This window comes from Pongo pygmaeus, chromosome 14 (genome assembly GCF_028885625.2).
Source record: "Pongo pygmaeus isolate AG05252 chromosome 14, NHGRI_mPonPyg2-v2.0_pri, whole genome shotgun sequence".
NCBI classification, from domain to species: Eukaryota; Metazoa; Chordata; class Mammalia; order Primates; family Hominidae; genus Pongo; species Pongo pygmaeus.
In genome coordinates this window covers 29,355,017-29,366,049 of record NC_072387.2, presented here as the reverse complement: position 1 = coordinate 29,366,049, position 11,033 = coordinate 29,355,017, and the positions used below count along the sequence as shown (strand labels likewise).

General features: G+C 46.4%; 1 pseudogene; it reads right to left on the bottom strand.

Moving 5' to 3' along the window:
• Positions 1–10,481: 10,481 nt before the first annotated feature.
• On the bottom strand, positions 10,482–10,801 carry LOC129011676 (high mobility group protein HMG-I/HMG-Y-like; annotated as a pseudogene).
• Between the last annotated feature and the right edge of the window lie 232 nt (positions 10,802–11,033).

Here is an 11,033-nt window from a genome sequence, read left to right as displayed (position 1 = left end):
TTTAGATATCACAAAGATAAATTCTTGACAGCATCCAGAAAGAAAAATAACTGGTTAGTAAGTAAAGAAATTGGGGAGGCAGAGGTGGGTGGATCACGAGGTCAGGAGATGGAGACCATCCTGGCTAACACAGTGAAATCCCGTCTCTACTAAAAAAAAAAAAAAAAAAATTACACGGGCGTGGCGGCAGCCACCTGTAGTCCCAGCTACTCGGGAGGCTGAGGCAGGAGAATGGCGTGCATCCAGAACCCGGGAGGCGGAGCTTGCAGTGAGCCGAGATTGCATTCCAGCCTGGGCAACAGAGCGAGACTCCGTCTCAAAAATAAAAAATAAAATAAAGTAAAATATAAATAAATATTAGAAGGTAAACAGATTTGCAGGTTTATGACAGTATGGTTTTGACTTCTGCTAATATACCACTTATGCTTGATAACAAGAGAAATCAAACGTGTGAGAACTATAAAACTACACCATCATATATTATCTCTAGAAATATGCTTCAATATTTTTAAAAAGCAGACACTGGGGCCGGGGGCAGTGGCTTACACCTGTAATCCCAGCACTTTGGGAGACCGAGGTGGGTGGATCATGCGGTCAGGAGATGGAGACCATCCTAACATGGTGAAACCCTGTCTCTACCAAAAATACAAAAAATTAGCCAGGCTTGGTGGCAGGCACCTGTAGTCCTGTGTCCGGAATTGGTGGGTTCTTGGTCTCCACTGACTTCAAGTATGAAGCCACTGACCCCAGCGATGAGTGTTACAGTTCTTAAAGATGGTGTATCCGGAGTTTGTTCCTTCTGATGTTCTGAGGTATTCTGAGTTTCTTCCTTCTTGTGGGTTCATGGTCTTGCTGGCTTCAGGAGTGAAGCTGCAGACCTTCTCGGTGAGTGTTACAGCTTTTAAGGTGGCACATCTGGAGTTGTTCATTTCTCCCGGTGGGTTCTCGCTGGCCTCAGGAGTGAAACTGCAGACCTTCGCAGTGAGTACCCAAAGATTTATTGAAAAGAGCAAAAGAACAAAGCTTCCACAACGTGGAAGGGGACTGGATTGTCACTGCCGCCTGCGCAGCCTGCTTTTATTCCCTTATCTGGCCCCACCCACATCCTGCTGATTGGTCCATTTTACAGAGAGCTGATTGGTCCGTTTTGACAGGGTGGTGATTGGTGCCTTTACAATCCCTGAGCCAGACACAGAGTGCTGATTGGTGCATTTACAATCCTCCAACTAGACATAAAAGTTCTCCAAGTCCCCACCAGATTAGCTAGATACCAGTGCTGATTGGTACATCCACGAATCCTGAGCTAGACAGAGTGCTGACTGGTGCATTTATAATCCTCCAGCTAGACATAAAAGTTCTCCAAATCCCCACTGACTCAGGAGCCCAGCTGGCTTCACCTAGTGGATCCTGCAGGCCAGCTCCGCCTGAGGAGCTGCCCACCAGTCCTGCCCTGCATGCCCACACTCCTCAGCCCTTGGGCAGTTGATGGGACCAGGCACTGCGAAGCAGGGGGAGGTGCCCATCAGGGAGGCTCCGGCCTTGCGGGAGCCCATGGCGGGGGGCTCAGGCATGGCGGGGGTCTCAGGCATTGCGGGCTGCTGGTTCTGAGCTCTGCCCCTGTCAGGAGGTGGCTGAGACCGGTGAGACTTCAAGGGCAGTGCAGGCGGGCGGCAGTGCTGGGGGACCCCGCACACCCTCCGCAGCTGCCGGCCGCGGTGCTAAGCCCCTTACTGCCCGCCGGTCGGCTGCTCTGCATGCCGGGCCTGCTGAGCCCACGCCCACCTGGAACTTTCCCTGGCCTGTGAGCGCCGTGGGCAGCCCTGGTGCCTGCCTGCGCCTCTTCCTCCACACCTCCCGCAAGCAGGGGGAGCCAGCTGCGGCCTCGGCCAGCCCAGAGAGGGGCTCCCACAGTGCAGCGGCGGGCTGAAGGGCTCATCAAACGCAGCCAGAGTGGATGCCGAGGCCGAGGAGGCGCCTAGAGGGAGCGAGGGCTGCTAGCATGTTGTCACCTCTCAGTCCCAGCTGCTGGGGAGGCTGAAGCAGGAGAAGGGCGTGGAGGCAGGAGAAGGGCGTGAGCGCAGGAGGCGGAGCTTGCAATGAGTGGAGATCACATCGTTGCACTCCAGCCTGGGCAACAAGAGTGAAACTCCATCTCCAGAAAAAAACAAAACAAAACAAAAAACAGTTTTTGTGGGTTCCTCCATAAGAAACATAGAACTTTATGTTATTTAATATTTTTATAATATTCTCTTCACTGCTCTCTCCCAATGTCTGCTTTTTTTTTTTTTTGAGATGGAGTCTCTCTTTGTTGCCCAGGCTAGAGTGCAGTGGCGTGATCTTGGCTCACTGCAACCTCCGACTCCTGGGCTCAAGTGATTCTCCTGCCTCAGTCTCCCAAGCTGGGATTACAGACATTTGCCATCACATGGGGCTAATTTTGTGTTTTTAGTAGAGACGGGGTTTCACCATGTTGGTCAGGCTGGTCTCAAACTTCTGACCTCAGGTGATCCACCTCCTTGGCCTCTCAAAGTGCTGGGATTACAGGCATGAGCCACCGTGCGCGGCCTGTTTCGTTTTTTGTTGTTGTTGTTTTTTGAGACGGAGCCTCCCTCTGTCGTCCAGGCTGGAGTGCAGTGGCGTGATCTCTGCTCACCGCAGCTCTGCCTCTAGGGTTTACGCCATTTTCTTGCCTCAGCCTCCCGAGTAGCTGGGACTACAGGCGCCCACCACCATGACTGGCTAATTTTTTGAATTTTTGGTAGAGACGGGGTTTCACCGTGTTAGCCAGGATGGTCTCAATCTCCTGACCTCCTGATCCACCCACCTCGGCCTCCCAAAGTGCTGGGATTACAGGTTTGAGCCACCGTGCCCGGCCCTATTTGGTTCTTTATGTTGATAGGGAAATGTATTTTTCATAATGATAAAATAATTAGATTAAAATTGGCTGTATGACTTCCAAAAAAATTGTGAAAAATACGACTAGTATAATTGGCTGCCCATCTGAGGGGGAGAATGAAGGGGAAAAAGGGGAAATAATTGTTTTAAAAAAAAGTATCATTTAACAAAAGCTCATCAAAAAATTATAAGTACAATGGCAATATGATGGACTCTGGATTCTCTAATTCAAAATTTTTCCTATCCTCTTCTAACAGGAAGAGGCAGGAAAGCTCAAAACTAGATTCTCCAGTCTCTGCTGAAGCTGACTTCTCAATGTGATGAGGTTCCAGACGACATATGCTCTCAGACAGACACCCAGCAAAGCCTTCGATTTGGGACTGAGTCAGCTCAGCTGTTTGAGACAGAAGTTGGAAGCAGGCCACTCAGTTTGTTGACACGAATCATGACATGGAAACTGAATCATGTATTTGACAGTGGTGATAACCCGTCATTAGGAAATATGAATGCTTTTGAATGACCATGGATCATTGAAAAAACACGGGCATTATGTACTGAGCTATAAGGTGAAACTCATAATTTACCAAAAGTAGAATTTTCAGTTAAAACATAGTAAGAATCTTTCTTAAAATTGTCAATTAAAATGGAATAAAACTAGAAATTAGATAGCAAAAATATTCAATTAAGTGGTTCTTACCCAAAGGGGCAGTGCTCTGACCTTCTTGGGGAGTATTTGGAAGTGAGTGGGGGCATTTTGGTTGTCGGAAGCCCCCACCACAGTTGGCATTGGTAGGCAGGGTGCAGGGGGGATATATAGCCTGAAATCGATGGGAGAATCCTTCTCTCTCAGGGAAGTTGCCCTTTACAAGTGCAAAGGGTGGCTGATAAGGAAGCACTGTCCTAAGCACTGGAATTTTAAAGAATAAAGCACTAGAAAAAGAGATTAAGGCCAGGCGCGGTGGCTCACGCCTGTAATCCTAGCACTTTGAGAGGCCAAGGTGGGCAGATCACCTGAGGTCAGGAGTTCGAGATCAGCCTGGCCAACATGGGGAAACCCTGTCTCTACTAAAAATACAAAAATTAGCCGGGTGTGGTGGTGGGCGCCTGTGATCCCAGCTACTCTGGAGGCTGAGGCAGGAGAATTGCTTGAACCTGGGAGGTGGAGATTGCAGTGAGCCGAGATCGCACCACTGCACTCCAGCCTGGGTGACAGAGCAAGACTCCATCTCAAGAAAAAAAAAAAGAGAGAGATTAAATGATGTGCAATTACAAACTATTAATATGATGGCAAATGACATGAACAGGCAGTGCATACACAAAGAAACATAAATGGCCAATGTATGTAAGGAAAACTATCCCATCATTTTACTAACTAAAGAATTGCTGACAAAAACAAGATGTATTACTTTTTCTTTTAGCAGATATTGAAAAACATGATGATATTCAGTGTTATAAAGATTTTGGACATGGCAGGGCACGGTGGCTCATGCCTGTTATCCCAGTACTTTGGGAGGCCGAGGCGGGCGGTTCACGAGGTCAGGAGATGGAGACCATCCTGGCTAACACGGTGAAACCCCGTCTCTACTAAAAATACAAAAAAATTAGCCGGGCGTGGTGGTGGGCGCTTGTAGTCCCAGCTACTCGGGAGGCTGAGGCAGAATGGCCTAAACCCAGTAGTCGGAGGTTGCAGTGAGCCGAGATTGTGGCCACTGCACTCCAGCCTGGTCGAGAGAGAAAGACTGTGTCTCAAAAAAAAAAAAAAAAGAGTTTTGGACAAAAGACAGTTTCATAAGCTATTAATATGAGTTTTTGTTTGTTTGTTTGTTTTTGAGACAGAGTCTCGCTCTGTCGCCCAGGCTGGAGTGCAGTGGTGCTACTCGGCTCACTGCAAGCTCTGCCTCCCGGGTTCACACCATTCTCCTGCCTTAGCCTCCCGAGTAGCTAGGACTACAGGCGCCCACGACCACGCCCGGCTAATTTTTTTGTATTTTTAGTAGAGGCGGGGTTTCACCGTGTTAGCCAGGATGGTCTCAATCTCCTGACCTCGTGATCCGCCCGCTTCGGCCTCCCAAAGTGCTGGGATTACAGGAATGAGCTAGGGCACCCGGGCAATATGAGTTTTTAAAATTGAAACAATGCTTCTGGAAGACAAATTAGTTGAAAGACAAATCCATCAAAAGCTTTTTAAAATACGTTTTGGAACAGTGATTCCATTCATACTACCAGGGATTTTTCTTAATATAATATTTTGACAGTGTTGCAAAGATAAACTTTGAGATTGTCATAGCATTATTAATTGTAGTGTAAATTTGTAAACAACTGAAATGTCCAATCAATAAGGCATTGATTAAATGAATTAATGTATAGCTGTACAGTGGAATGTCAGTAAAATGATGAGGTAAGTTTATGTGACTTGAAGAGGTGTTTATGATGTATTGATAAGACAAATATGGACGCCTGTAATCCCAGCATTTTGGGAGGTCGAGGTGGGCGGATCACGAGGCCATGAAATCGAGACCATCCTGGCTAACATGGTGAAACCCCATCTCTACTAAAAATACAAAAATTAGTGGGGCGTGGTGGTGGGCACCTGTAGTCCCAGCTACTTGCGAGGCTGAGGCAGGAGAATGGCGTGAACCCAGGAGGCGGAGCTTGTAGTGAGCGGAGATAGGGCCACTGCACTCCAGCCTGGGCGACAGAGTGAGACTCTGTCTCAAAAAAAAAAAAAAAAAGACAAATATGGAACAGACTTATAGAATAACTTATTTTAAAAATAAATACACTTTTCTTCATGAGTACAGAAGGTTTGAAGAATATACAACTAAATGTTATCTTAGGTATGTGAAGCCAGGCATTTTATTTCTTTTTTTCACTTTGTTTTCTGAATGTTAAATAAGGGAGAAAATCCATTTTCAATATTTTTAAAAATGAAAATTTCTGGCTGGGCGCAGTGGCTCATACCTGTAATCCCAGCACTTTGGGAGGCCGAAGCGGGCGGATCATGAGGTCAGGAGATCGAGACCATCCTGGCTAACACGGTGAAACCCCATCTTTACTAAATATACAAAAAAATTAGCCGGGCGTGATGGCCGGCGCCTGTAGTCCCAGCTACTGGGGAGGCTGAGGCAGGAAAATGGCCTGAACCTGGGAGGCGGAGCTTGCAGTGAGCTGAGACTGCACTCCAGTCTGGGCGACAGAGCAAGACTCTGTCTTAAAAAAAAAAAATGAAAATTTCTGACCAATAACTTCCTAATTGTGAGATCATTGTATGAGATATAATTTGAATTTTCAGAATTCTACCTATACATTACTGAGAAATAAATATAAATATACCACATATTGAAAATATGTATAAAATAGAAAAGTTCAACTAAATTCAATTAAAATCACTAGGCATGTCATAAAGCATCCACATAGTTAGTTAGAAAATAACCATTAAAAATGGATTTGTGGGCTGGGTGGGGTGGCTCGTGCCTGTAATCCCAGCACTTTGGGAGGGCAGTGCGGGCAGATCACCTGAGGTCAGGAGTTACAGACCAGCGTGACCAACATGGTGAAACCTTGTCTCTACTAAAAATACAAAAATTAGCCAGGCGTGGTGGTGTGCACCTGTAATCCCAGCTATTCGGGAGGCTGAGGCAGGAGAATTGCTTGAACCCAGGAGGCAGAGGTTGCAGGAGGCAGAGGTTGCAGTGAGCCAGGATCTCACCACTGCACTCCAGCCTGGGCAACAGAGCCAGACTCCGTCTCAAAAAAAAAAAAAAGAAAGGATTTGTGAAGCAATTACATACATGTAAATAACTGAAACAAAAGTTAAAATGACAATATCAATGATAGCATTAAAATTAGGTTATTTATTCTGTTTGTTAATATAGAAAATGTTGCATGCATTTCTACTATTCTGGTAAGAAAATCTTAACATACTAACTAGCTAACTAAATATGTATGTATATATATGGGTATATACATATGGATAAATATGGAATTTTGATTCCATTACTTTGAGGACATAATTTTCATACATAATATATAAGCACACTTATTTTATAAATCATATAAATAACTTGATCTTATTATAGAGCATGTTGAAAATAGAGATATGAAAACAAATTGCAACATTGATTAACCTAATTCAAGCACTGCTAGCATTTTTGGAGTATCAATCTAGTTTCCTAGTTTTAGTATTAGTATACATACCTATTAAGAATATCATTTTTCTGGCCGGGTGCGGTGGCTTATGCCTGTAATCCCAGCACTTTGGGAGTCCAAGGCAGGTGGATCATGAGGTCAGGAGTTTGAGACCAGCCTGGTCAAGATGGTGAAACTGGGTCGCTACTAAAAACACAAAAATTAGCTGGGCATGGTGGTGGGCGCCTGTAATCCCAGCTACTCAGGAAGCTGAGGCAGGAGAATCGCTTAAACCCGGGAGGCGGAGGTTGCCGTGAGCCGAGATTGTGCCGCTGCACTCTAGCCTGGGCAATAGAGCAAGACTCCTTCTCAAAAAAAAAAAAAAAAAAAAAGAATATAATTTTTCCAACTGTTGGGAATAACGTAAAGGAGGAAAATGTCCTTCCTGTCTTTCCACACTGAATAACATTACAGTAATGGCAAAGTGGGCCTGTCCTTCCCGTCTTTCCACACTGAATAACATTATAGTAATGGCAAAGTGGGCCTTCACCTGCTCCTTTGCTAACTATACTATGCCACCATTCATACCAGAATGCAATCACACTAGCCTTGAAAACAACCAGGGGAAAAATGGATCGGTAAGGTTTAGGCAATTATCTCATTTTTCGCCTTTTATTGCAAGTGCCATAACTACCAAGATCCCAATTTTAGACGATCTAGTCCATAGTATTTGTTAACAGGCCAAAGAAGAGAGAAAACTGCTGATGTACACGCTGCTTTCTGAATATGGGCTTGTGTGTGTTTTGTGGTCCAGAATTGGAGCTGACAAATCCTTGACCACACTCCCTAAGCCTGGGTTCCCTGGGTAATTTGCATTGTGAGTGGAAGCCATGGCACATTTATTATGGAAGAAGAGCTACAAGAGTCCATATAAAAAATAATTGACATTCAACCAGGTCACAAACATCTGGGTAAAAATTATGATTGTTGTCTCCATCAGCAATTTAAAGCAACAGCAAGATGAACCCTTGTAAAGGCACACACTCGCCCTCCGGGTTCTGTTGAAGTTCTAGTTTGTCATGGGTGTTTGCTGAGCTGGATGGGAAGAAGTCACACCTACCCACACATGCACTGCAAGATTCATGACACTGACACTTATCAAAGTAAAGTGGCCACAGAAGTCAAGCAGATGCAGCATGTCAGCATGTTTACTCTTGACCTCTAATGCCCAGTGTCAGCTGGAGTGTTTAGGATGTTTAGGATGGGGATGGGGACACAGATTCCTGGAAATGAATCTGTGAGCATGGTGGGGTTTGCTGGAATGGAGAAGCTCCATTTTGAGCCGTGTCATTTTGAGCTTTCCACACTCTACAGGATGATCTTGCACCTCTCTTTACTTGATGTTTACCTTTCAGGTATAGGAACAAACGTCAAGCTACCTTGTTTCTTGAACCAAATTTAGAGTCAGCAAGATGACATTTCAGCAAGAAAAAAGAAGAGACCCAGTGCTTCAGTGTTTCTGAGCAATATCTTTGCTCCATTTAATGGCAATTTGAAAGTACCTTTCACCACAGCTTTTGCTCAGAATTCTCAGTAATTTATTCATTTATTTTTCTAGGAATGAAAGGTAAAATTGCCAAGATATGTCTACGGCTTTCAGACCCAGAGTAAAATATGCTTTGAAATGAACCAGAGTTTCATGTTACTTTTGAGTCAGTAAACTTGGCCAGAGTTCATTCTTCTTATTATATTTTAAAGTATCTCTTTCATTTTTCTATTTCACATAAGCTATAAGCTATAGCAAAGTTTTCACAATATAGTTATCATTAAATTATTAAATTAAATTACCATCCAGGACAAGAAGTATAACAGACTGCACTGTGAAGCTGGGACAATGATTATATAATATATCCTTTCTTAGGTAATGAAATATTTTTAAGTTTCTTCATAGAACTCTCAGAGCTACATCTGATGAGATTATGTACTGATAATACTGCCCAGATTCTGGTTCTATTTTAAATTCTGAAATAATTTGTGACATTTTGTAAGTCTAAAAAGCTCTTTGAAGTAAAAATATGAACCAAACTTGAACATTTTCAGTATGTTAATCAATTCGGCTGGTTCTTTTTCTTTTCTTTCTTTCTTTTTTTTTCCCCCAGAAAAGGATCTTTTTTTTATTCAAGTAACTGCAAATAGGAAACCAGAGGGGGAGCTCCAGGCTGGGACAAATCATAGCTACCCCTCCCCAACAGAACAGGGGGATGAGGTGGTCCCTACACCCTTTATGGTCTATTCGGGTCCCCTTGCTCACTCTTCTGCAGCATACTACAGGCAGGGCTCCACCTTCCCTGGGACTGGGGTAGCCGGTCACCCAGCCTAGCATCCCCCAGCCTGTCTTCCCCAGGAAGAGTATCGTGGGGGAGGGGTCATGGGCAGAACAGGAGGCAATGAGGATGAACATCTGTCGCTGGTAGCAGCAGCAATGATGGATGTTGAAGAATGCAATGTGGAACAAAGAACAACACAACTGTCCAGAGGTAGTTTGTGAACAGAGGAAAAATGGAACCAGAACTTTGGGGGGCAGGGAGGAGCAGGAGGGAGGTTGGGAGCGGGCAGGGTGAGCTCCTTGTTATTGGTGCCCCATCTAAGGAGGGGGAAATGGCCAGTGGTGGAAGCAAAGCAGGGTTAGGGGAGCGGCCCCAGCCCACCTCAGGTGGCAGCCACAGGGCTCATGGGCCTCACCTGGACAATAAGTGAGTGCATCTCCATCACCACAATATTACTGAGATCCCAGGCGGAGGGCAAGGGGGCTGCGGCCATGATGAAGAGTGAGTAGGGGACTCACCCTTCCTGCCTTCCTGTAGCCGAAGGGGGCTGTCCAACCTAGTGCAGGGACTAGGGAAGGTGGGGAAGGATGAAAGGTGTGAGCCCCACGTGGCGGTGACAAAGACAGTTTGGCTGAGGGAATCCTGGGGGCCAGCACCCCCCTCCCTTGGCCACACCTGCTGCTGCCAGGGCAGTGGGGAAGGGTGTGCCAGATTGAGATGGGGCTCTGGCCCCTTTTCAGGCCAAGGGAACCCTCCTAGCCCCCACTATGGGAAGGAATAGTGAAGGAGCAGAGAGGGTGCCCCCAAACCAAAAGCCCAGAGAGCAATGTCCCCACCACCAAGAGAGTGGGGATGCAGCAGGTCCAGGGTGCAGCTAAGTGGGATGTTAGCCTTGTCCAGGAGGGCTTGTGTGTATGTGCGGGTGGACGGGGGTGGAGCTGGGAACTGAGGGCAGGGGAAAACTGCTCCCCACTCAGCCCAGGGGCACCATGCAGCAGCTGATGTGCTATATAGTGTGGTGGTGAGGGCACAGGTGGAAGATGGGGGTGGCGGCCAGAGGCGGTGGTGATGGTGGGCCTGGGGAAGGGGTGGGGGCGGTGGGAGCGGAGCAAAGCTGTCCAGTCCCAGGCACGGGTCACTGCTCCTCCTCCGAGGACTCCTGCGAGATGCCCTCCTCTTCCTCCTTCTCCAGTTTTGTGGGTCTGCCCCTTGGTTTCCTTCCTGGAGTTGTGGTGGTTTTCTGGGTCTTGGCAGTGCCCTTGTTTTTGCTTCCCTTTGGTTGCCCAGAGGTCTCTTGGGTGTTGGCATTTCTCTGGGCTCTTTCGGAGGCTGCTTGCGTGGCCTGCCCCAGCCCCGCTTCTCAGTGCCGTCCTTTTCCCGCTTGGAGGCCAAGGGCTGGCTGGACTTTGAGCTGGACTTGCTCATCTTCCCTTCTCTAAGGAGCAGGTGGAAGAGTGATGGATGGGATGGCCTTCTTGGAGCCGGGCCAGCGCCAGAAATAGCCCTGGCTCGGAGTCCCAATTAGAGGACTCAGCTGGTTCTTAAGAGTATATTTTATGCCTTTCTGGTTTTCAACTGGAAGCGTTAGTAATGAATATGAAAGCTTTTCCTGTGATTTTCTCTTGCATTTAGAAGTTCACTCATGATTACATTTATCTACCTCTTTGTTAGAAATGCTTATAT